This window comes from Dermacentor variabilis, chromosome 8 (assembly GCF_050947875.1).
Source record: "Dermacentor variabilis isolate Ectoservices chromosome 8, ASM5094787v1, whole genome shotgun sequence".
Classification (NCBI taxonomy): domain Eukaryota; kingdom Metazoa; phylum Arthropoda; class Arachnida; order Ixodida; family Ixodidae; genus Dermacentor; species Dermacentor variabilis.
In genome coordinates this window covers 112181026-112207387 of record NC_134575.1, presented here as the reverse complement: position 1 = coordinate 112207387, position 26362 = coordinate 112181026, and positions in this window count along the sequence as shown.

The following is a 26362-nucleotide window of genomic DNA, read 5'->3' as shown; positions in this document are numbered from 1 at the left end:
GCTCCCTTTTCACTCCCGAGGGTAATTGTAGCGAAGAAGGGGAACACAATAGGGGGTCATTCTCTCCAGTGTTTTCTAGTGGCTCAAGCTCTTTAGCGCTGTTCTAGAAGAACGCCGCTCCTGCAAAGAGACCGTGCCCCGCGCTGACGGTCCGCACAACTGCTGATGGCTATTAAACACCTTTACATTGTTAAATTCTTTATTGAAACGCTGACTTAAGTGTGTATTAGGATTCAGTATGCACTTATGTTCATCTTCTCATATAACAACAATAAAATGGAACAGCACATTAAGAAAAAATACTTGCTTCTTTGTATAGGTCATATTGCATGCAATGTTTCAGAAAGTACTAATTTATGCGGAGCTTCCACTTTGCACCAGAACAGTAAGTAAGTGCTCCAAAGCATTCTTTTCTTGCTTCAAACAGCAAAATTTTCTGCACCGGAAGCCTATATGAATGCTCCAAACTGCGATTTTCCTGCTCCTAAAGCTGCTTCAAAAGACCTAGTGGCGCTTCCATAACTAAAATCACATGTGCGCAATTGTTGTATCTCATGATATTGCTGAGACAAGCTTGTACGCCTGTGGATACTTGGAAGAGCGCGGACTTAAGTGTCTGCTACTGTTACCCTCGCTTTATTTGCGCAAAACAAACTGTCATTTATTTAAAGACCCTCTGTGCTGTGTCTGTTTCAATATAAACTTCACGGTCCTTTCCACACCCCAGCGGTGGCTCAGTGATCGGATATTGCGTTTAGCTCTATGTAGCGAGTTCGATAACCCATTTCGACGGTAGCATTGGGATGGGGGTGGAATGCAAAAACAATTTCCCAGTTATATTTAGGGGCACGTTAAAGAAAACAGGGTTGCGCCGTCAGCACATGACTCAAGGGCTGTTTCCTTGAGATGTGAAACTCAATCAGCTAATCTATTCCAACTGATAAAAGCTCTTGTTGTGGTAATAGATCTGTACCACACGTAGATCTGTGTTTGGGTACCAAACTCATGGGTTTTGTGTAAATGCGTATAGCATTCGTGGAATTGTCACACCAGTCGCTTTTCCAGTTTCCCAGCTATGACACCAAATACATGGTCCCGAAGGTTGTGCAGTCTAAGGTCTATTTCGGTCACATGGGTATGTCCTTCTCTTCAGTGAACCTCTTTGACAGCAACTTGGCTCAATGTGCATGTGCCACAGGGCATGTGCGTGCTTCACGGCGCCGCCTCCAAATCGCGCAGCGTGTCCAGAGGAAAGCGCGAGAGAAGAGAGCTGCCGCATCCCACGCCTAGCACATTAGGCGTGTCAGCTATTCGCAAACATGTACAGTCTTCTTTGACAGTTTGTGCCCAAATTTTTTTCGCTGTGTGACGCTGGGACGAAGTGAGACAAAGATAAGAACGCATCACATAACTGAACAATCTCACTAGAAACGTCGGCCGACTTATAATTTTATGCTGCATAATTCTTGGATTAGGCTCTAAGCGTTGCTGCTGTTTTAGACTCTAGCCATCATATTGATCCGACATCTCTGGCACTTTACAGGTCACGGACAGGGAGGTATTGAGGTTCCTGATGTTTGCCGAAAAGCAGTTCGAGGACGCCCTCGAGTTGCTCGAGAGGGCCGCCTTTGTCGCCCGGGATCTAACGAAGATGCCTTTACTGCCCGACCCATGTACGCAGCAAAACGAAGGAGGTGCCCGCTGCTGGATGTTGACTCATGCGGTAACTCATTCCGTCACTTCCACCACGTCGACGCAAAAAAGTGAAGCGTGCGCATCGTACACAGCACACACTAGCTACAGCCCACTGGTTTACTGCTTGCAATTTATGTTAATGTCACCGCACAGACCCTTGTCGTCGTGTTTCCTGCCACTAAGACACCAGATGACGTTCTTCTGCTCTTTGTCTGTGCAGTTCAGCGACATAAAGAATATTACACACATACAAAACATATAAATAATATTAAGTTGATATTATCTCTACAAATAACCCATATAAATTCACACACATAAATAGGCCACACTGATACGACACAAAACAGAGAAGAGAGCTGCCGCATCCCACGCCTAGCACATTAGGCGTGTCAGCTATTCGCAAACATGTACAGTCTTCTTTGACAGTTTGTGCCCAAATTTTTTTCGCTGTGTGACGCTGGGACGAAGTGAGACAAAGATAAGAACGCATCACATAACTGAACAATCTCACTAGAAACGTCGGCCGACTTATAATTTTATGCTGCATAATTCTTGGATTAGGCTCTAAGCGTTGCTGCTGTTTTAGACTCTAGCCATCATATTGATCCGACATCTCTGGCACTTTACAGGTCACGGACAGGGAGGTATTGAGGTTCCTGATGTTTGCCGAAAAGCAGTTCGAGGACGCCCTCGAGTTGCTCGAGAGGGCCGCCTTTGTCGCCCGGGATCTAACGAAGATGCCTTTACTGCCCGACCCATGTACGCAGCAAAACGAAGGAGGTGCCCGCTGCTGGATGTTGACTCATGCGGTAACTCATTCCGTCACTTCCACCACGTCGACGCAAAAAAGTGAAGCGTGCGCATCGTACACAGCACACACTAGCTACAGCCCACTGGTTTACTGCTTGCAATTTATGTTAATGTCACCGCACAGACCCTTGTCGTCGTGTTTCCTGCCACTAAGACACCAGATGACGTTCTTCTGCTCTTTGTCTGTGCAGTTCAGCGACATAAAGAATATTACACACATACAAAACATATAAATAATATTAAGTTGATATTATCTCTACAAATAACCCATATAAATTCACACACATAAATAGGCCACACTGATACGACACAAAACAGCTCCCTGAGTAGCTGAGGGACAAGGGAGGCAAGACTATGAGCACTGTGCATTTACGAGACTTTACATATGCCGACACACCTTGTACGACTTCGAGCCGTGAAGCAACCAATTTCAATTCGTTTCTGCAAGCAGCTCTTACAAATTTTATTGTAATTGCGCGCGATGCAGGAAAAGTTGAACGAGCTCCTGAACCCCTTCGGCATTGACTTTGACGAACTGCGCGAAGGCAGCCTAGACTTCAACATGAGCCGTGACGATCCCATGGCTCCGTACGACCCCAAAGCTGCGGTGCTCTTCTTGGCTACATTGTGGTTTCTGCGCGAGCACCGCTGTTTCTCGGGCGTCAGCCTGAACGTGTCAGTGCTGGAGCGCTTTCACCCAGTGCAGTTCCTGCAACACATCACGTTCTCCAAGCGGGTTGTCACGGCCCACCTGACCGGCGTCGAGGGAATCGAGCTCCAGTTGGTAGTGTGCCCTCTGGTTCGGCTGCTCGACCAAACGGAGCTGTTTACGCACGTCAGCCTGGACAGGGTGAGCTTTATAGAGGCACGCTTTTTCCAGGCATCATGAGGAATGTGCCTATAATTTAGTCGTCATTACGCGGCACAGTAGTGTGACAGCGCTGATAAGGCACCCGCCGTGGTGGGTCAGTTAATATGGCGGACTAGTGCTGAGCAGGAGGTCGCTGCGTGGTTCGATTCCCAGCCGCCTACGGAATTCGAAACCCACTTTCACTTAATTTTTAAGTTTTATTTGCCCCCTCTTCATTCTTCTAAGACGATCAGGCAAGCAGGGATCTCGGCCGCGTCTAGTGAAATTCGAGTACAAAATGTATTGATCATTACGCGCCCTAAGCTCGCATGTTTGGCTGTCTAAGCCGTGGGCCCACGGGCGTCTCAAGCGCCAGTTTTGCTAAACCGGTCATGCGACACATCTCTAATGACTGCCCGTGGTAGCTAAGTCGCTGTGGCGGCGCGCTGCTGATGGCGCGTTATATTCCCGACCGGGGAGGCCGCATTCTGAAGGGCGTGGAATGCAAAGACGTTCGTGTACCGTTCTTCGGGTGCACGTTTAATACACTCAGGCTGTCAGAGTTAATTCGGAAATACCCTTCAATATCGCGTCCCTGATAGTGTTCGATGTTTCCGGTACTTGTTTTTCATCGAACTCGGGGGTTATTAATTGGTGTTTATTTCTGCCCATTTGAACGGGGTATTCTTCGGTGTCTAATTTTAAAGGCGGAGAGAAACCGGTATTTATCGGCGCTTGTGGTGTAAATCGACCGTATAACTACTGGAGATTATATCACGCTCCTGAAATCACACATCTTCTTTGAATACACTCCAAACACTGTAAACAATTCCTCATTGCACAAACTAGTGAAAATAACAAATGAAACGAGACGCTTTCAGGAGCATGAAAGTACTACTTAATGTTGCTGAGAAAGATTGTCATGCACATCGTGAGTGCATGGTCAACCATCGCAGCATGCTCCTTAGGGCTCGGGAAATGCAATCCAGGAAACGCACGTTTATGTTTTCGCTTGACACTTGGATGACATGAAAATTAAGGGAAGTTTTTGACGAGACCGGCCATTCTTTGCTGACTGCTCACCAGATACTGCCAAAGACCACTTTCCAGATAGAACTTTGTAGAGTAGATATGGAGTGTAATGGAAAGGTATAGCAGCTGTGGGAACAAAAAGACCCGGTGAACGTGTGCATCAGGGCCGTGGTTGCTTGATCGCTCTGCCGGTTATGATCTGCATCATCACCGTAAGCCTATTTTATGTCCACTGCAGGACGAAGGTCTCTGCCTGCGATCTCCAATTACCCCTGTTCTTCGCCAACCGATTCCAACTGGCGCCTGCAAATTTCCTAATTTCATCACCCCACCTAGTCTTCTGCCGACCTTGACTGCGCTTCCCTTTTCATGGCACCCATACTGGAACCTAATGGCCCACCGGTTATCTAACCTACACATTATATGGCCTGCCGAGCTTCATTTCTTTTTCTTTATGCCAGTAAGAATATCGGCTATCCGCGTTAGCTCTCTCATCCACACCGCTCTCTTCCTGTGTCTCAACGTCACGCCTAACATTCTTCGTTCCGTCGATCTTTGCACGGTCCTTAACTTGTTCTTGAGCTTCTTTGTCAATCTCCAAGTTTCTGCTCCATATGTTGGCACCGGTAGAATGCGTTAATTGTGGACCTTTCTTTTCGTTGAAAACGGTAAGGTTGGAGTCATGATCTGACAATGTCTGCCATGTGCACTCCAACCCATTTATATTCTTCTGTAAATTTGCTTCTTCTGAGCAGGGTCCATTGTCAGTATTGGCCTACGTAAATGTACCGCTTCACATATTCTAGAGGCTGACGGGTGATCCTGAAGTCTTGTTTCCATGCCCGGCTACTGACCATTACCTTTGTCTTCTGCACATTTATCTTCAACCCCGCTCTTGTATTCTCCCTGTTAAGGTGCTCAATAATATGTTCTAACTCCTCCCCAGTGTTGCTGAACAGAACAATGTAATCTGCAAATAGAAGGTTGCTGAGATATTCGCCGTTGATCCTTACCCCTAAAGCTTCCCAGTTTAATAGCTTGAATAGTTCTTCCAAGCATGTAGTGAACAACATTGGAGAGATTGTGTCTCCTTGTCTGACTCCTTTCTTGTTAAGTATCTTCCTACTTTTATTCTGGAGAAGCAACGTAGCCGTGAAATCATTGTAAATACTTTCGAAAGTAGCTACGTAAGCGTCCTGTACTCCTAGATTACGTAATGCCTCTATGACTGCTGGTATCTGTACTGACTGAAATGTCATTTCCTAATCTATGAAAGGCATATAGAGAGGTTGATCGTACTCTGCGGATTTCTCGATTTCCTGATTGATGACGGGGATGTGATCCGTTTTAGATTATCCCTTTCCGAAGCCAGCCTGTTCGCTTGGTAGACTGAAGCCCATTGTTGCACTTATTCTATTGCAGATTATCTTGGTGAATATCTTATACAATACGGGAAGCAAGCTAATGGGCCTGTACTTTTTCAATTCTCTAAGGTATCCCGTTTTGTGGATTACTATGATGTTCGTATTCTTCCACATCTCCAGGAGCCTTGAAGTCGATACACAGTTCGTATAAAGGACCGCGAGTTTTTCAAGCAATATGTATCCTTCATATTTGAATAAATCTGCTGGTAGTCCACCTTCTGCAGCTTTTCCCCGTTTCAAGTCTTGCAAAGGCCTTCTAACTTCATCGATAGTTTTAGAAGGAGCCTCTGTAACCCATTCATTAACACTTCGAATGGAGATATCTTGGCTGCTCTGGGTACTGTACACGTCAGTATAAAATTCTTCTGCTGCTTTTACCATACCTTCGAAACTGCTGATGACATGACCATGTTTACCATTCAAAGTATACACCTTGGTTTACCCGATACCGAGCTTCCATCTCACTGCTTTGAGGCTGCGTCCATTTTTTACTGCTTCCTCAATCTTTCTCGCTTAGTTTGTCCTTTTTTATTATTTTTGACAGTTCCGAGAATTCTATCTCATTTCTTGAGTGGGACACTTTCATCATTTTTCGTTTCTTTATGAGGTCTTTCTTTACTTTCGAGAGCTTACCTGTTGGCGGCCTTGGTGCCTTACCTCCTACTTCAACTGCTGCTTCTGAAGGCAGTCAAGTAACGGTTTTGGTGATTACATCTATGTCATTTTTGTCCCTCTGTTCTATGGCTGAATATTCGTTTGTAAGGAGCAGCCTAAATTGACCTGGTTTTACCCTTACTGCGTCTTCCTTGGCCTCTTTATTATTGAAAAATATAATCTCTCCTTTCATATTGAGGGGAATACTAGACCTCACTAACCTATGATCTCTGCACTTTACACCACCTAACACTTCTGCATCCTACATTATGCGGGGATCGGCAGAACGTATGAAATCTATTTCATTTCTTCTTTCATCATTAGTGCTTTTTCAGTTCTACATTTTGGTGCCATGCTTCCTAAATAAGGTGTTCGTTATTCGTTGCTTATTATTTTCGCGACTTCTACCAAGATTTCTTCTCTACTGTTCCTATATCAATGGCATTGTGGCCAATTGCGTGCTCACCAGCCTGCTTTATCCCCACTTTTCAGTGAAGTTACCCAGAACTACGGTATATTCAGTTCGCACTTTTCGAATTGCTAATTCAACACCTTCCTAAAGCCGTTTTAGTTCATCATCATCGGGACTAGAGGTTGGAGCTTAGGCTTGTGCTACCTTTATTCTGTGCCTCCTGTTTTGTTACAACTACAGCTACCTGTCATTAGCACTGTAGAATGCATCAGTGTAGCCCGCTATGCCTTCTTGGATTAGGAATCCTATGCCGTATTATTTCTTATTTGGGAGTCCTCCATATTAGAGGACGTGGGCATTATTACCGACTTTATACTCCTCATTAGTTCTTCCAACCTCACTAAGGGCAGTGATATCCCACACAATGCCTGATAGTTCTTCAAGTAGTCCTGCTAAGCTAGCTTCACTCGAGCGGGTTCGTGTGTTTAACGTTGCAAGGTTCAGTTTCCAGTGGCGGTAGGTCCGGGTCTTAACACCCTCTGGTGCCCGTACATGTCTGATCGCCGCCTTGGTCACTTTCTCTGCAGCTGCTGGAGACTCAGGGCCGTTGGATGATTATGCTCTTAGGTACAAGGCCGCGGGTTCGACTTCTTTTAACGGTGGCCAATTGTTTATAATCCATGCACGCAAAAAAGGCCCGTGGAGCTGAGCAGTCTGTTCTACAGCGGTGGTGGCAGAGAGAAAGTATTGTAAGAGTGTACATTTTCCTTTGTCTGCACCCACCGTAGTAGCACACCCCTACAGTGCAGAAAAAAGAAAAAAAAAGATTGCTGAGGCAATGCAGAAAACTAACAGTGCGACCAGGGGAAATCATTTCTACCGTGTTATCGACGGCCTCATATGGCTATATGCTACGACAAAGCAAATTCGCATTTTCTTTTTGACAAACTAGAAAAATAACAATTCCCAGCGTTATACCGAACGATCAAGCCCATGAAATGAGACCTTGCTTCGAAATTACTGCAGAAGCAAAGCAGCGGCAAGCGCAAACTCGTTTTTTTAAGCTTTAAATTAAATATGCAGTTTTACATGCAAAATCCACGATCTGATTATGAGGCGCGCCGTAGCGGGGGACAACGTAATAATTTGAGCCTCCTTGGGTTCTTTAACGCACACCTAAATCTAACTATACTGGCCTTTACTGCTCCATTGAAATGCCGCCGCCGTAACCAGGATTTGATCCCGCAACCACGTGCTTAGCAAGCCAACACCATACACTAAGCAACCACGGCGGGTGTTTCTTTTTTAAAGCTTTCTTTGGGAAAAAAGCGGCTGTTCACTGTATACACAAAGCATAAAACAGCAAGGCGTGATGTGTAAGGAAGCACATACAATTTAGCCACATTTTTATCACTGCTACAACGCCGACGCCTTTCAACAAAAAACCTAAGCATGCATGTAAGCATGGTTGCGTTGGAGTGTCAAATTGAGGATAATCTGGAATTATTGTGGACATTCATTTCTTTTTCTCTCAGTTTGACTTGCAACTTGTAGTCGGCGGATAGCTGTGGCTTCCGCAAATCGACCTCATGCTCTCGCCAGCCACCATCGAAGTGGCTTTCTTATCCGAGCCACACACAGTTGGCACCGTCCCTAGCGACAAACTGTGGTATATACGGTCAAGCTGCGTTACACAGCGGCCAATACGACAGGTGGCTTCAAAATTGGTGAGACTGGCGCGTAAAAATTGGCGAGACTGGGACAAATAAGATATTCCAACAACTTCGTACAATAAGGCAAGCAGCCTATCTGTTATGATTCAACAAGTCAGAGGTGGTGGCCACACTTAGACGAAGGCGAATTGCAATATCCTTCGTGCACTTATATTTAGGCGCGCGTCATATGAATCATTTATGTAGTCAGTGTATGTAGTGGGATCGTTTGGAACCGTGCGCAGAGCACGGACTCTCAGCACGAACGGAATTCACGAGCAAAAACGCTGAAGAGGACGAACGACTAGAAAGCGCTGGAGAGGACGACGCACCATATCGTTCCAATGCTTCTCTACAGAATCAATGTTTCAGAATTAAGTACTGTCTGTAATGATGCTGAGACACAACAGAATAGAAAACGATGAACCACTGTTAAATATAACGCCCAAGCTCATGCTTTCATTTATTGAAACGTGATATATCATAGCGAAACCTGAATATGTGCACGAATTTTAATAATCCTGACATCATTTGCCATGATTATTAATCGTTTTTCTTTAAGGAGGTTCCAAAGGTTAAAAGAACGTGCTGCTGCGCTTGTTCGTTCATAATTCCAAATATTAGGCAGCGCAGATTTCAAGGCAAAGTGAAAAACTAGTGCAGGTCTGCAAATGCAGAAGTGATAACCAGAGAAAGCGGCATCCTTGTTGGTCGCTTATGCCTAAGCTGCATAACCTTCATACCGCATTTTCCTAAGCGCTAGTGAAAGCAACGTCGTGTAAGCGGTTTATCGTTTGTTTGGAAAAGCCATTCCTCGAGGAAACATAACGTGCATGCAAGGTATAACCTTGACCTGGTGCCAAAAGCAGGTACACGAATATACATATTTTTTTTATTTATTAACTAAAATTTAAAAAATATATCAACGGGGTAGGATCACAAAAGCCCGACTTTCGTCACGTATGACGCCTCATGACATCTTTTGTTTCTTTCCAACTTCGATTGCCTTTGAACTGCAGGTAACACTAATGCAAGCTGAGGGGAGAAGTCTGCCTTCGCTGGTGCTTACCAATCCCGGACTCCACTCTTTGGCTCTTCGGAACGTAACCATGAAAGACACCGTTCTGTGCAAACTCGCGCAGGAGTTCAAAGAGCACCGCCGACCGCGAGAGTTCGAACTGCGAGGGAGGATCCGCTACAATGCGACGTGCACTGAACTGGTCTCGAAGCTGCTGGACAGCTCCTTGCAAATTCTAAGCCTCGATATCACGTGCGACTTGACCCAGCTGTACGAGAAGCTCAAGAACAACAAGCAGCTGATGGAGCTAGAGCTCGGACGCTGTTGCCCAGTCGGCGTCTGTCTAGACGCACTAGCTTCTGCTCTGGCCCAAAACGTGATGCTGCGGCTACTCACTCTGAGCCTCGACATGGCGTGGATGTCGGCCACAATTTGCTCCTGGAAGCACTTGGGAGACCTGGTTCAGAACAGCCGTGGGCTGGAAACTTTCTGTCTCCGCGATTCGTGTCTTGGAACGCACGCTGTGCGCCCGATAAGCGAGGCAATGAAAACAAACTAGAACCTACAGACGCTGAACCTGATGGGCTGCGGATTCTCCTGCTCCGATGCCCTTTTGTTCGTACCGGCCCTTTCTCAAAGCGCTTCACCTAGTATGAAAGTGAAACTCGGCGTCTTAACGGGAAATGACAGCGAATGTAGCCAGCTTTTGCGAGAGATCCTGGCTTGTGCGCTGCTCAACACTTCGAGTGGGTTTTCAGCAACCCCTCGTAGACAGGTTTTCGGCCCTGCGCGTCAATGAGATGACGCAGGCTACGTCACTAGTCACCGGCTGCCTTCCACTCAGCTGGCTCCGCACCATTCGTAGACACTCGGGCAAACGCATCAATGCCAGTTTGCGTGAGTGTAAAAATAAAGTCGACAATGTTGCATCAGATGGGTTTCTCTCCCTTCATTGTAAACAGCGTCAGCGATCCCCTCTTATTCAATCAACAAACATTACTGGTGAAAGTAAATGCGAAATCACTAGACTTAAAAGTTGAGCCGATACTTCCCTTGGGAATCCTGTATCATTAGGCCGTCTTTGGCTCTGTCTGATAAATATAATTCTGGAGGCCAAAAGTCCACCGTATTAAATTTACATTCCCGGCCATATTGTGAAGTCCAATTTGATAACAATGTATGCACGTCTGAGTGGTTCTTCGGGATTCAAGAGTGTGATGGAAAGGCTAGCGGTGTGTACAAGAATACTCACCTATGTGATCAATGAACCACGTTGTCGTGCAACTATTTAAAAAGTGTAGAACAATCATTTATATCAGACAGTGACCCACGTGCATAACGGACGGAGGACCTAATTTTTCCTTCTCTTTTGCTTGTCATTTTTCAGAAACAACTGCAACGGCATACTACATCTTTTCGAACCGTTTCGCGCGAAGTTGATCTAAATGCTGCAATCCTCATGTTCTAGTGCCCATGTTATCTGGATTTTGTTGGTAACATCGGGTGGCGTTCAATTGATACTAGTATCGGTGATGGGTAAACCTCGAGTGATCATGGAATGTTTTGGCCCGCCCTGTAACACCTAATTTGTTGGTACTGGCGGAAAAAGCCTGGTCAACCGCCTTCTTTCTTTTGCAGAAAAGTTGGAAAGAATATTTGGATCTTATGAATCAGCAGGCTCCGACACGGCGGCAGCAAGAGCAGTGCCATCGTTGTGCTCTCGTCCCACGTAAAAAGTTTTAGGGGTTGAGTACAATGACGCTGAGAGCTGCTTCCGCAGATCGAACGTAATTTTTTTGGTATTCCAGAAACGAACGGCTTGAGATGTGGACAATATGAGTCAAATGTAATTACCTTTTACTCAGAAAACTTGCAGTTAGAATTAATGACCCTGATGTTGAAAGCGCTCATCAATTGTGTTGCTTCAAGTCTGGCAATAATTGTCCTAGTATCGTTAAACTCACGCGCTTTAAAAATAGGGGAGTATCCTGAGACACGCGTCTAAATTGCGAGGCCCGTCTATCGCTATTAGCTTGGTTTTTTCATCGCGTGTGATACTAGCCATAAAATCGTATGGATATGCTCAAGAAACAAATAGTTCGTTTAAAATAAGGCTCGATAGGCTTCTGATTGACAAGCAGCAGCTTATGTACAACGCCAACTTCTGCTGTGTCATTGAAACTACGAAGTTCTTCGTTTTTCCTTCTCCTCTGTGCCCAGTCAGTCCTTGAGAAATGCCCATTCTTATCATTCCTTTAAGATTGTGATGGCAAAGCGAACTTACCTTCCAAAAGTAAGGAAAATCAAAACCCGTTGAGGTTGAAGAACAATCTCGTTGGGCGCATTAACGTATCATATGGTTGCTTCTTTTAACTGCACTACCTTCGGCACCAGACCAAAATTTTGAACTCACAAATCTCTCAGGTCGGCGCATATGTTTTATTAAGTCAAGTCAAACTTCCGCATCCGGTTTTAGGTGCGCGCGGTTTGAAACAGAGCAGTGAGGTATTTTTTCGACCTTATTGTGCTAATTGCACTTGATCAATGCTTTGTTCTTACCTCTACGATAACTTGGTGCGTATTTTTCTCCAAGCTTCATTTTGATGCATTAAACATTTTCCTACATGCACCACAAGGTAAAAAAGACGCTTATTTTCAAAAAAACAAAAGTTGACAGATTCTGAGGTCTCACGAACCCCAAATCGATCTGAAGTTTCTGAAGACGTTGTCTTCAGAAAGCAAGTGTGCAAACCGCTTAAGATGACAACGAGTCTAACCTGGCCACATTCATGGAATTCTCGCCTACTTTTGACGTATCAGATAATTAGCTACTAAACAATAACGTTTCTTATTCAATTCGTGGACGTGAAGAGTTGGGCGTGGCGGAGCCGGGCTGGGCAAAGGTACTTTGGTACGGTACCGTGATGTGATACAAACATTTGAGGTACTATCATTGGGCAACAAGTATTCGGTTACAAATACAAGATACTACCACTATTATTGTATCCGATGTTAAATATTGCATTAGGTAACATTATAAAATGTTGTAGCAACAATTACTTAGTTCTTAATCCTTTAAAAACTAAATTTATGTTATTCAAAAGTGCTCAAAGGGCCTTAACTTCTATTCCTGAAGTAAAGCTTGGAAGTCATTCAATTGCCGTTAGCACCGATGTCACTTTTCTTGGCATACATCTGGACCCTAACCTTACATTTCGCTCTCACTTCCAACATCTCAAGCACAAGACTGCGTTTGGTATACGTGCATTAATTAAAGCTCGCCCTTTTTTTTCTCGTGAGGCTCTGCTAGCGTTGTATTATGCGTTCATTCATAGTCACATTAATTACGGCATTGTTTCATGGGGCAACACGTACACTTGTCACTTATCCTCAATTCAACATATCCAAAATCAGTCAATACGCATTATCACATCTAGCTCCATGCAATCCAATGCCTCTTTGTTACTTCGCGCGTATAATATCTTGTCTATTAATAATTTGTTCCAGGTTAACATACTCGTCTTACTCCACAAGTTGCTTCATAATAACCTTATGTATCAGTTCATTGCAACTGACCTTTTGCAGAATAAAAATATGACCAGATTTGCGGCTAACAACAATTTCTTGTTACCCATCGTTCATACCAATTACGGCAAAAAAACATCTTCCTTCGCTGCAATTTCTCTTTGGAATGAATTACCATCAACCATAAAATCCTGTACTTCTCTTGCAATTTTTAAAAATCACCTTAAGCATCATTTACTGCGATAACTTAACTACGATCTAGCGGTGTACCTCTGACATTTATCTCACATGTCATTTGTTGTGTTTCATCCATGCTTTTTTCGGACTTTCTGTTATAACGTGCTTTTTCGTGTTTGATTGTAAATGACATGTATAATGATGTATTTGATCTGTAGATGTTGTTTATAATACGCTAATTTGCTGACTATTGATATCACCATCAATGTTGTTATTATTAACCGAGGGTCCCACTACAGTTCTTTCACTTTGGGACCCTCGTCTGTATATTTCTAAAGTAATTACTTCTTTTTTTTGGAACGAATAAATCTGAATCTGAATCTGAATCTGATGCGATACTTTTAATCTGTATATTAGGTTACTTCGATATGTTCGCGAATTTCTTATTATAGATGTTTATACTCTAGCAGAAAACACTTATGGAGAAAAAAATGTTTGCTCGGAAATTGCTTGAGTCCTACCAACCTTGTTTCATTGCACGAAATGTCCGTTAGTACTTCAAAAATTTTGTCTTTCTTGCTCAAAGTATATTTTCATTCCGAAACAATTTACTGGGGTTGCTTTAGCTCCATAATATCACAACTCCTTATATGCGGCGCTGTAAGCGATTTTCCCCAGGCACTTTCGTCCCTGATAGGAGTAGCTGCTCTACTTGACACCAAGCTAGCAGGTCGGCATCTAATTGTAACAACATAAACAAGAAACCTCTGCAGGATGGCGCAAATACGGCTGTGGAGTTTATCTTCTCCGCAAGCATATTACCGCTTACGCAATACGGGATCATCGGACAAGCGTACAGCATCTACAACGCATACAGCGACTGCTTTTGTGACGCGTCGTGTATACCGAGGGCACATAAAGATCCAAGGACCTTTCATATTATACTGATCTGCTGACGTAAATCGTTCGTTAGCGGCATATTAATTAACGTGCTATCATTCTACAATTTTTCTTCTACGAGAAACCTGGGACATCCCAAGATGGTTTCAGGCGTACTGCAGTGGCACGAAGCATCGCAGGATACCGCTGCTATTCACACTACTGCCACTCATAACTCCTATTACCTGGTGATTTCTAAGAGCACGAAATTGAAGTGTGAGCTCGAGAAACATAAAATATCTCCGCAAGTAACATAGAAAGGCAGTTCTGTATCGCACAGTCACATTCAATACGTAAAGATAAATACAGCCGGCACCAATAATAGCTATGACAATCTGTTAACCAATCTGTTAAGGTCAGACAATAGAAAATTCGGTGCGTGAGTAAAATAGCTTAAAACAACTCGAGTGGACGCTCCTGAAAGAAACTGGGTATTCGGTATTACAATGTTTCTCGAATACCCACCCTAGCATCTGGCATTCATAAGACTTCGAAACAAAGCACAACGCAAGCGAAGCTTCGATAACGACATTATAGCGACATCGGAATTTGCGCGAAAGACGCCGCACGCATTGGCGTGCGCAGCACAGTACGGTGGCTGCCAACAAGTGTCATGGCACCAAAGCGACAAAAAAAAATTGCGGGAATAGGTATCCCCATACGTTGGCGTGTTTGTTGTTACCGAGACCACGCAAGCGCCACCAAGGCACTCTTCTCGACCAATTGGGACACGAAGACCTCATAGCCTGCCCTCGCTGGAGGCCTTTGGCGGAAATATAAAAGAAATTAGCGGCCTTTAGTTTTATCCAGCTGGCTTAGTTGCAGCAGTATCAGCTTAGGAAGTTAAGTTGAAACAACGTTTATTGTTTCGCAGGTGATGCTGTGATAGCCAGTATCTTGTATCTCATGATGCACGATACATTCTTTCAAGTATCGGAAATACAGATGCTGACACAAGTCTTTCAAGACGTATCATGATACATCATTATACAGGCACAAGATACCCAGACAAAATTAACGATAGTATCTAAGATGCATGTATCGTCAACACTGCACAGCAATGTCGAGGAGGAGGGGCCTTAAAGCTTTTGTTCAGTTTAGCTTGTCTTTCGTGCTTCTTAGTACAAAATGTAATAACGCAATTATGTCCATTATATTCTGCTTCCGTCATGCAATAGCGTATTTATTATTTCTTTTTGTGCACCGGGTTCAGACATTTTATTCACTGATGAACTGTATTCAGTTCTACTTGACACAAATTCTTGTTTTCCTCGAGACAGCCGTATGCTCTGTGGAGTTATTAATTAACAAAACGTTGACTACAACAATCCAACTGCGCACTCCTGTCTGTCCGAGCACGACTCAGTGCATCGTAATGGAATGCCAAAATATTCTCCCAGCAGGAGCCGTAGGAAACGTGCACCTCCTAGAAGCACTGAGATGCAAAGCAGATGGAAGCATTAATTGGCCAGCAGTGGAAATAAGCAAGTAACTCTTGGAGCATTGGTGAAAAAGAAAATGAAAACAGGAGGTATTGCTGGGACCGGGGCCGGTATTTGCATAGGTACCATATAGAGATAGAGGATTTTCTCAAGAAAGAAAAGACCAAAGAGATTTGTAGGCAGAATGCGAGACTGCAATAGACGTAGGAAAGCGGTATTATCTCAAGCAGGCTAGGTGAATGTCTCCGCCCCGACTCGAAGGGAGTGCCAATAGAATGTGCCGTCATCACCATCATCATTATTACTGCCATGATCATCAGCAGCAGAGTACAGTGCCTCGATGCGCACGCCCCTACTTCGGAAGTGCACCACTCCCGCCCTATATTGACAGCCGCCATGTAGCTATATTAACAACAACGTCTTAAATGCTGCGGTTTCCAGGCGAAGCTGTGCCTGGCAAATGGTACAAGTGCTACGTACCTCGAGTCTGCTGAGATAGCTCGTAACGAAGCTGCGAAGAAATTTTCCAGGAGCGTTGTTGTCGACGCAAAATGATCCAAAGCCCGATATGTGTGAATAGCGAAAAGAAATTAAAGACAGAACATTGTAGGAGAGAGAAAAGATAAATGCAAATACGGGTGAAAAAGAAGATCAGCGAAGCCAGATCATTACGGGGGATTAAAGAACCACCACTTCTACTCCGTGATATCCCATTTACAAAGAAACTGCTCTTCTTTTCTCTCTATTTTCATATTTCTAATGTGTACTAACCCTGGCCAAAATATATTTAAGGGTATGTTCCTGCTCTTGAAATGGTGACTGTTCACATAAGCGTTCACTGCTTGTGGTTTCTTTTTCTTTGCCTTGCTACTTCATGTCCCCGTCTTCTCGATATATCGTCCTTGGTGGGTGCGGGCCATTATCTCGCATCAGCCACAACTACTTCGGCACACGTCACACACCGTCTTTGTTTGCGTCTTTACGCGGTTGTCACAGGTACGACCACATCCGTGCACTAACTCGAGAACATGGAAGGTAGGTTGAGCCTGTCCGTTATTGTCTTGCGCCTCTTTTCAGAAAGGCGGTGGTGTTACAACGCCTTTATCTCCCCGTGCCGTAGAGTTTCAAAATTTGGCCAAAATGTGGTTTTGCAGTCCCGCTAATTGGTGGAGTTTTACAGAGCAAGAGCTGCCAGCCTACAGATCGTCAAATCATTTGTAAACTGGTCACTACAGTTGGAGAGAAATGAACAGGATGATTTGGCTGTAAAAGGGCATAAGAGAGCGTACATAAGAGCTATCCTGTTCTTATGAGAACGACTGTGCGTCACAAAGCAGACGGTAGATACACAGTAAGATTACGCGCGCTGGTGTATTGCCACACACTGGTGTGCAGCTTAATGGTCATAAGTTAATGAGACGTCACATTAGCTATGTCGTGTCTCATTCCACCACTCGAAACAAAGAGGCCGGCACGGGATTGCAGTTGTATACGATCTGCTGTAAGAATCCAACTTCTTACTTGTACGCGAAAACTAATAAAAAAGGGGACAATAGTTTAGTGGATTTTATTTTTCTTTAAATTCCGCAAAACATCAGCGCTAGATTCGCGTTTTTTTTTCTTCGCATTCTTCCCCTTTCTCGTTTCTAATTCGGTACACAGCATTCTGTAGTTCGTCAGGGACTTCTATGCGTACTTTCTACACCATAGTCTGCAGTGGGAGGGGGGGGGGCATGTCTTGCCCTGCTATTGGGTGCGGCGTTCATGAACGTTTATGACTGATGATGCAACCAGTCCGCATCGCCATGGAGGCCGAAATTCAATAAAACACTCCTGCGCTTAACTTTAGGTGTGCGTCAGAGCACGCCAGATGGGTAAGATTAATCCGAAGACCTACCCTGGCGCGTTGCTCATAGCCTCGCCTCGACACACCAAGCGCAGCAATTCATTCAAATTATTATTTTTAAAGCTGGCAACTAAAGACGTCTAGTTTGTAATTTCTACCGACTCGAAATACGCGAGAGCATCGTTATACTATAGGGTTTATTATTATCAGTGGTTCTAACACTACCTAGTCTAATCTCACCAGTAGCCTACAACCACTCAACTCAACAACTCAACTTAACACTAGCTAGCAGCGACCATTATGTTAGCTGCAAAGAAACATGGAACTGGCCAGCACTGCGACGGGGTCAGATTTCTATTCTGCGTAATACGTTTCTCAGCTGAGCTATGTCGGCTCATACTTTCCGGAAAATCAGCTGACAGACGTTCTGACAAGGCGTAAAGCTGACGACACGTTGCTGCACTAGCAACTGCATCTTTATTGACGTTTAAAGGGTATACATGCCAGGTGTTTCTGCGAAGACATTAAGTATTTTTTTAAAAGTGGCCTTCGGCAGATTGCCATTGTCGCTATGCACTCGTCGTCATGCCATTGTCGTCATGCCGTCGTCGTCTAACTGTCTTTGTCATTCCGTCCACCTAATTTCATCGTAATCTTGCATTCGGTATTCCGTCATGATCATGCCGCCGTTGTCATACCATCGTCATCATACAGTGATCGCGTCGCGGTCCGGGTCCTTCCATCATCATCATTCCAGATTTGTTATCCGCTGCTCGTCATGCTGTCGCCGTTACGCCATCGTCGCTGTGCCCCCGTCCTAATCCATTGTCGTTATGCCATCGCCGTCTAACCGTCTATGTCATTCCGTCTGCTTAATTTCATCGTAATCTTGCATTCGGCATTCCGTCGTGATCATGCCGCCGTTGTCATGCCATCGTCGTCATATAGCCATCGTAACGCGGTCGGAGTCCTTCCATCATCATCATTCCAGATTCCTTATCCGATTCTCGACATACTGTCGTCATTACGCCATCGTTGCTTTGCACTCGTCGTCATGCCATTGTCGTCATGCCGTCGTCTTCTAACCGCCTATGTCAATCCTTCGACCTAATTTCATCGTAATCTTGCATTCATTATTCTGTCGTGATCATGCCGCCGTTGTCATGCCATCGTCGTCATACAGTCGTCGCGATGCGGTCCGGGTCCTTCCATCGTCATCATTCCAGATTCGTTATCCGATTCTCGTCATACTGTCGTCATTACGCCGTCGTGACTATGCACTCGTCGTCATCCCATTGTCGTCACGCCATCGTTGTCTAACCGTCTATGTCATTCCATCGACCTAATTTCATCGGAATCTTGCATTCGTCATTCTGTCGTGATGATGCCGCCGTTGTCATGCCATCGTCGTCATACAGTCGTCGCAGCGCGGTCCGGGTCCTTCCATCATCATCATCCCAGATTCGTTATCTGATTGTAGTTATAATGTCGTCATTACGCCATCGTCGCTATTCACTCGTTCTCATTCCGTTGTTGTCATGCTGTCGTCGTGAAGCTGTCTTCGTAATACTATCGTCATCATTCGCGATTCATCATCCCATCGCCATCATGCCGTCGTCGTCATGCACAATACGTCGTTCCCTTGAAGTGATTCCACGGTCGCCATAGAGTCTTCATGCCTTCTTGGCCATGGCCAACCCTGGCAAGCGAGTGTCACAACAATGTGGGCCGAAACAGGAGGCATTGTAGGGCCCATATACCGAAGCAATTGACATTTAGCAGAGTCCAAATGACGTCATCTTCTGTAATGTGGTCTCAATAACCTCAGCAGTTATGGAGAGATTGGCTAGGCCAGGTTTTTTAAAAATTATGAGATTCACAAAACATCCAATAAACACAAATATACAAATAGCTCCTGTTGCGTTTCATACATCTTTCGGAGCCCATATACTTCTCCAGTAAAATTGGAGAGCATTTTTTATGTTAATATTGCCAGCTAACAAGAGCCGTAGATATACCCAGCATGCTGCAGTAGCCACAAATCAATTACTGAACTGTATTATGCCACTGAGCGAGCAATTGCATGCTCTCTATCTGAGATTAGTGTATAACAGCTGTGCCTTACCAGTACTCACCTACGGGGCAGAAACGAGGGGGCTTACGAAGAGGGTTCTACTTAAATCGAGGACGACACAACGAGCTAAGGAAAGAAGAATGATTGCTGTAACCTTAAGGCGGGGGGGATAAGAAGAGAGCAGATTGGGTGAGGGAACACACGCGAGGTCATGACATCTTATTTGAAATCAAGAAAAAGAAATGCGCATGGGCAGAACATGTAATGAGGAGGGAAGATAACTGATTTCATTAAGGGTTCCGGACTTCGAAGAGAAGGGAAGCGGAGCAGGACGCGGCAGTAATTGAAGTGGGCGAGTGAGATTAAGAAGTTTGCAGGGAGAACATGGCCACAATTAGCACATGACCGGGGCAGTTGGAGAAGCATCGGACAGGCATTTGCCGTGCAGTGGGCGTAGCCAGGCTGATGATGATGATGATGATGACTTTTATTCCTGGTAATGTGAGCGGCATTCTTGCCGTTGTCACACCAGTTTCTTTCCGGCTCTGTAGATAACCAATAATGTGGACGGATACCGAATATAGTGCAGCAAAGAAAACGCGGGCTGATGCCGAAGGTGTGCAGTCTAAACACACGAGCCTAACATCGTACATGGGACTCTTGAACGACAAAAATCTTCTTTAGCGCATGTTGAGTGCTAGGCAGGTTTGAACCAGCTTCATACGGGTTCCTCAAACCCAGCAGCTTGTCGCTTCTATGCGCAGCGCCCCGGATGCTCACAGGGAGAGAGGGGGCTATCGGGCCGCTCCCGATATCACGTAAAGAAATTTTTTATATGCTCTCTATGTGGCCTCTACCGCAATACTTTTTTTTTTCAATTTGGCTGCGGAATACCCGAGATGTAGATATTTCAGTGCTGCGAACCCCATTATTTAAAAAGGGGAGCGTCATCGCCCATATAACGGTCTCTCCACTTGCCCCCTACAGCCACCGCAAGTGAAATTCCTTCCCGGCATTCCCTCCTTCCGAAGCCAGAGGATCGCGTGACAGGTCCGCTACGGGCCCCGGCTTCTTTTTTGTTTTCTCTCGATTATTTGCTCCGTGGTCCACTTCCGCTACACGAACACAGAGGCAGACGCAAGCGCACCACAGAACAGAATCGCGTGCTGGAACACAGTTTCGCTCTTTGCGCGCTTGACTGCACTTTATATGAATGACAAGATGCAGCGGATGTATATCTCTCTTGCTAAGGTACGCTGTAAACGAAGACGCGCAAACATTCGGTTTGTAGGTTTTATTATTTCTCTGAACTTTATTTGGTCTATATAAGCAATATATAAAACAAATAACTGCTGTTTTCTAGAATAATTCTCAAAGTCGCGCGCCACTATGCGTGTCGTCACAGCACTGCCATGTGCGTAGGCGCACTTGCGCGATATACGTCGACTCCCCGGCTGGGAGCGTGGCGCCCGAGAGGAATAGAGCAATTTGTTTGAAATGTTAGCTTTTTTCGCGGCGCGCAGTAATGTGATGCTGAGCAGACACGATCGTTAGCGCGCATTGTGTGCACTGCGCTTGTCAGCTACACAGGGCCAGACCTGGCGAGGAGGCCTATAATTATCAGCGTTCGCATGCACCGGCGCACCACGCTACTCTGAGGGCATCTAGTTGCCGCAACGTGGCCGCAGGTGATAAAGTCGCTGGAACTTAAAGTCGCCGGAGGTTCCAGTGATATTAATACAGAAGCGCGCCATAGAGGAGTCCGGCTGAAGTACGTTGCTCATACGCACAGGCGCGTCACTCGTGCAACCTCGAATGCCGCGCCATCTCAGATTGCAGGCAAAGGGCTTCACGGGGACTTCGCAGTGGCACCGCTAGATGCCACAAAGTGTTTCCAGGATATAGAATTAGTGTTTATTGCTGCCATTAAAGAGGGAGCCATATACAACAACTCCAAGAGAGAAGCTCAAGGGAGCAGCTCGGCTGTATGTGCACGTCTCAAACATGACGCGCTTAAGCCGTTCACATAGGATAGTCATTTGCGATTTGTTTTCCACGAATATTTGAGCCTTCTGTACGCAGTTAAAACTCACATAATCTCTACCAATAGAAGAGCATTATCGGAGCCATTAGCGTGTCAAGACGGCTTGTTGATGCTCACTAAAACATATTTTCCATGCAGCAGCGGTGTACCTACTGAAGTAATAGAAATGGTGCCCTACACCCTGCAGGAAGTAAAACTCCAGCTTCTAGCGATCAACGTCACATCTCACATCGAGACCTCCCTATTTGGTCATATTTTGTTCTCTGTAGTTGATGCGACTATTGCTTGACATGCTTTCTCACGCATGTTTTCTTCGCAGCACGAAAATGATGAGTAAATGAGGCCTACCACAGTTCTCATTTAAACGGCGGCAAAAAATCAAGGGAGGCCTATAGCGGTGCGTGGCGAAAACCACACAAATGGGGACTCCGCTCGTTTATGCTCGCGACCGCCTCTTTATGTGGTTTATTGTTAGCAACATTATGAAGCGCTCGTTCTTGGTTTTTTTTTAAATAATAGGTGAGAGTTTTTTCAACTGGAATTATGGACCTGGACGTGGGCAACATTGTCTTCCTCCTTATTGATTTTTCGACGAAACTGCCGCTCGTGTTTCGAAGAAGAAGAATTTGCAACTGCGGCGCCATTTCTGTCGGGGACGCTGTTCCAAGAACGTGTAGCGTGCCGCAGTTGCTTAGCATTGCTTTCTGCACGCAGCGACGCAACTGGGCCCAGCCAACTGCTCCTGACGTCGCTAAACGTAAGTGTTGTCATCTGCTACGACTCCTCCTGCCGTTGAATCGGTTCTCTGTAGCCAGCTATAAGTCTCTGCTACCCGAAGCACTTTGTATTCAGCTAAATAAAATGAATCTTGGCCATTGGCACTCCGACGACTGCTATGTCTCAGAAATAACCTCAATATCAACAGCGATTTGTCGGCTGCAAGAGATGAGCTTCGGTGCTCGGTTATATAAGGAACTTGTAGGCATTATGTGTGGCGCTCCGACGTTTTCAGAGCTCATTACTTCTGGGGACAGACGAAATGCAAACACAGCCGCCGTGGTGGCGTAGTGGCTTTGCCGTTGTGCTGCTAAGCCTGAGAGCGCGGGAACAATCCCCAATCACGGCGGCCGCATTCCGATGGGGTGCTAAATGCGAAAACGCCTGTGTGCCGTACATTGTGTGAAAGTTCAAAAACTCCAGGTGGTCTAAATTAATCCGGATACACCTACTACGGCGTCCCTCCGAATTGTATTGTGGTTTCGGCACGCAAACCCTCAGAACTTCTTTTTTAAAAGAACGCCACCAGTGCAAAGTGTGTCCGGAGAATACCAAATGAAACAGAGTGGGCCGGCTCACCACGGAAGCCCAATGGCTATGGCGTTGCGCTACTAAGCTCAATGTCGCGTTGGTTTGCGCTCGGTGGTCCTTCTCAGGTGTGTCATATCGCGATTGTTAGTTGCACTCAGCGCACAACATTACGAACAAACACCAAGTAGCTCAATCTTAAGCTATACTCAATGTGCCCTTTCAGTAAGTAACTTTTGAAAGTAATCCATAATATTTTAATACGACGATACCGATTCGATTACTGACAGCGCGTTAGACGTCAAATAAAGCCGGAACGCATAAAAGCCTTCACGCCGCGGTTTAATGCTGACGAAACCTAGCTGGCCGATAATAAGCCATTATTAATAATAATGGCGTTTTATAATATTGCCTTAATAACGGCTTACTGATAATAAGCCAGGCATTAGGACGTCACTAACGCAAGCTGTAGCTTTCGGGTACTGAAGTCAGTCGTTAAGATAATTTTCCATTTTGCTGCCCGAAAGCTGCTTTAGGAAATGTACCGTGTTAGACTTTTCTTGACACGAGCAGCTTTCAACTCATTTTTCGTAAATGACTGAATAGCGTTTGCCTCTTTTCTATGATCGAAATGTTAATATTTGTATGTCTACAGGGAGAATATGCATCGATTTTTCATCCAAATGCGAAGTGCGCTAACCCGTTAGCGTATTTTTTTGCGCGTATGCGTCTACCGTATAATTTTCCAACATATACATGTGCACTCTGTTTACGCTATGAAGACAGCCTCTGCTTGTAGCCACCCAGCCATGACACTGGCAGTCCTTCAAGCGACAACGTTAGCCTGGTCGCTCTAGTACACGTTAAGCTTAACCTACCTGCGTTTTCAGCCTCAAATTTTCCTAAATGTAGGGGTTTCATTTCATCTACAACGCTGGGTACAACTAGCGTCATTTTTCGTCAAATATAAGATTTTCTTGAGATGCTACGATTATAATCCGTCATGCAAAATGCAACCTTGAATATGGACTGCAACAAGCCATTTTTGGGTGGTAGCTTTCCATTAAAATAGCACTGGTGCTGCTTTAAACGAGAACAGCTGATTTGACAATTGACGGGCGCATTCCTGTCACTGATCGCAAAGCGGTACAGTTGAGTGTATGCAATTCGCACGCATATTATTTATTTTGCAAACATTCCTTCATATACCTCACTTGGGTTCCCCTCCCTGCCCCTTTGTATATTTTTTTGGGCAATGTACGCGTAGAAAGCAAACTTCGTTCATAAATTGTACCACAATCGGCGTCTCATTTATTTATTTATTTATTTCGAATACTTTCCTGGCCGGAAGGCATTACAGAAAGGAGTGGTAAGTGAAAAACAGCAGTACGTAATTATACAATAATAGGTAATACAAAACGGCAGAAAATACAGCAGTCCTTAAAGTGCCAACGTCAGAAATGGCAGTGATGGAGAGAGGAAAAAAAATTATTAAATAATGCGGTTTTACGTGCCAAAACCACTTTCTGATTATGAGGCACGCCGTAGTGGAGGACTCCGGCAATTTTGACCACCTGGGGTTCTTTAACGTACACCTAAATCTAAGCACACGGGTGTGATCGCATTTCGCCCCCATCGAAATACGGCAGCCATGGCCGGGATTCCATCCCGCGACCTCGTGCTCAGCAGCCCTACACTATAGCCACTGAGAAAACACGGCGGGTTGGAGAGAGAATGGTCGTTCCAGTCGGCGCTGTTCTTAGGAATAAAATAACCATTACACATTTTTGTTCTAAAATATGGAAAAACCAACTTTAAACATGTGATCGAAACGGGATGGAATGTATAAAGGAGGAACAATGAGATGAACCTTTAATGGTGGGTTGTGGTGATACAGTCTGTGGAAAAGACATCGTCTAAAACATTTACGGCGCTATGAAAGGACCGGTAAAGTAATTGTGTTTTTCAAGGATGTAATGCTGGCGCAACTGGTATAGTTAGATAAGATGAAACGTGCTGCGCGATTCTGGATGGATTCTAGTGTGTTTGTCAGAGTGATTTGATAGGGATCCCATACGGTGGATGCATATTCTAGCTATCGACGCACTAATGTTTTGTAGAGGGTAAGCTTTATCGCCACAGACACAGCAGAGAAATTTCGACGCAAGTATACAAGAACCCGGTTAGCGTTCTTAGTGACGTGCTTGATGTGCGTATGCCATGATAAGTTACGTGAAATATGGACACCTAGGTATTTGTACGAGTTTACGGATTCAAGAGAAGTATCGCGAAGTAATTAAACACGCGTGTTGTCAGTCTTGGTGCGGCCTGATACGTGTATTATTTTACATTTATTAACGTTTAGTCGCATGAGCCATTTATCGCACCAGTTGGATATGCTTCATTGACGGCATTGACACTATCCTTTTCCACAGAGTGCTGATTGATGCCCCTCGCAGCAATTATTTAACACCCGTTTATTTAGCGACCCGTTTATACACCCGTGCTGCTGCTACGAGGGGCATGTCTTGGCAAAGTAAAAGCGATAGAAGACGTGCAAGTTATGGTCGTGCCCAGTGACAATGTGCTAGTTCCAGTGCGTTCAGTCTTGTTTGTATATGTCACCTATCGCCCACTGCATGTGTTTGGTTCTTCTATTGCCGATGCCCTTATACCGATACAGCAATCTCAGCTTTTGTGCACTCTAGAAGAATTTCGTCCTTCTTTCGACGTAGGGCAATATTCCCAGCGACGGACGTCAACTCTTACAAATCGCATCGATACTGGCCCGCAACTGCCATTGCGCCAACGTAGGTACAGTGTGTCTCCTGCAGAATGTCATGTAATCAGCGATCATGTCATCGAAATGCTTCGCTGCGGGGTGATGCGACCTTCCATGAGTCTATGGGCATTCCCTGGAATCCTAGTTACGAAGAAAGATGGTTCTGTGCGGCTTTTTCTGGTGCCTCAACAACATCACTTGCAAGGGCGTTTAACCCCTCCCTTGCATAGAGGACGCGATTTACAGTCTACAATGCGGAGAATTCTTTTCATTCCTAGATTTGCACTGAGGCCGTTTTGCCCGATGGGTACTCTTGCGGCAGGATTACGATATCTGCTTTCTGCACCGCACCGGACGCAAGCATTCTGACGCCGACGCCCGTTCGCGCTTTATATTGTCTGAGGACAATGGCTGCAGCTCACTATCTCACTTTGGCGTACCTTCGCTCGATTTAACCACTATCGCGTCTGAGCAGCGCAATGACTATTGAATTACCTCTCTTATAGGCTTGCTTTCTGGTTCTTCAGCACCATCAACCACTCACACGCTCTGTCCTCAAGGTCACCATTTAACCATTCGCGACAACATGCTTCACCGACGCAATTATAACCCCGACAGGCA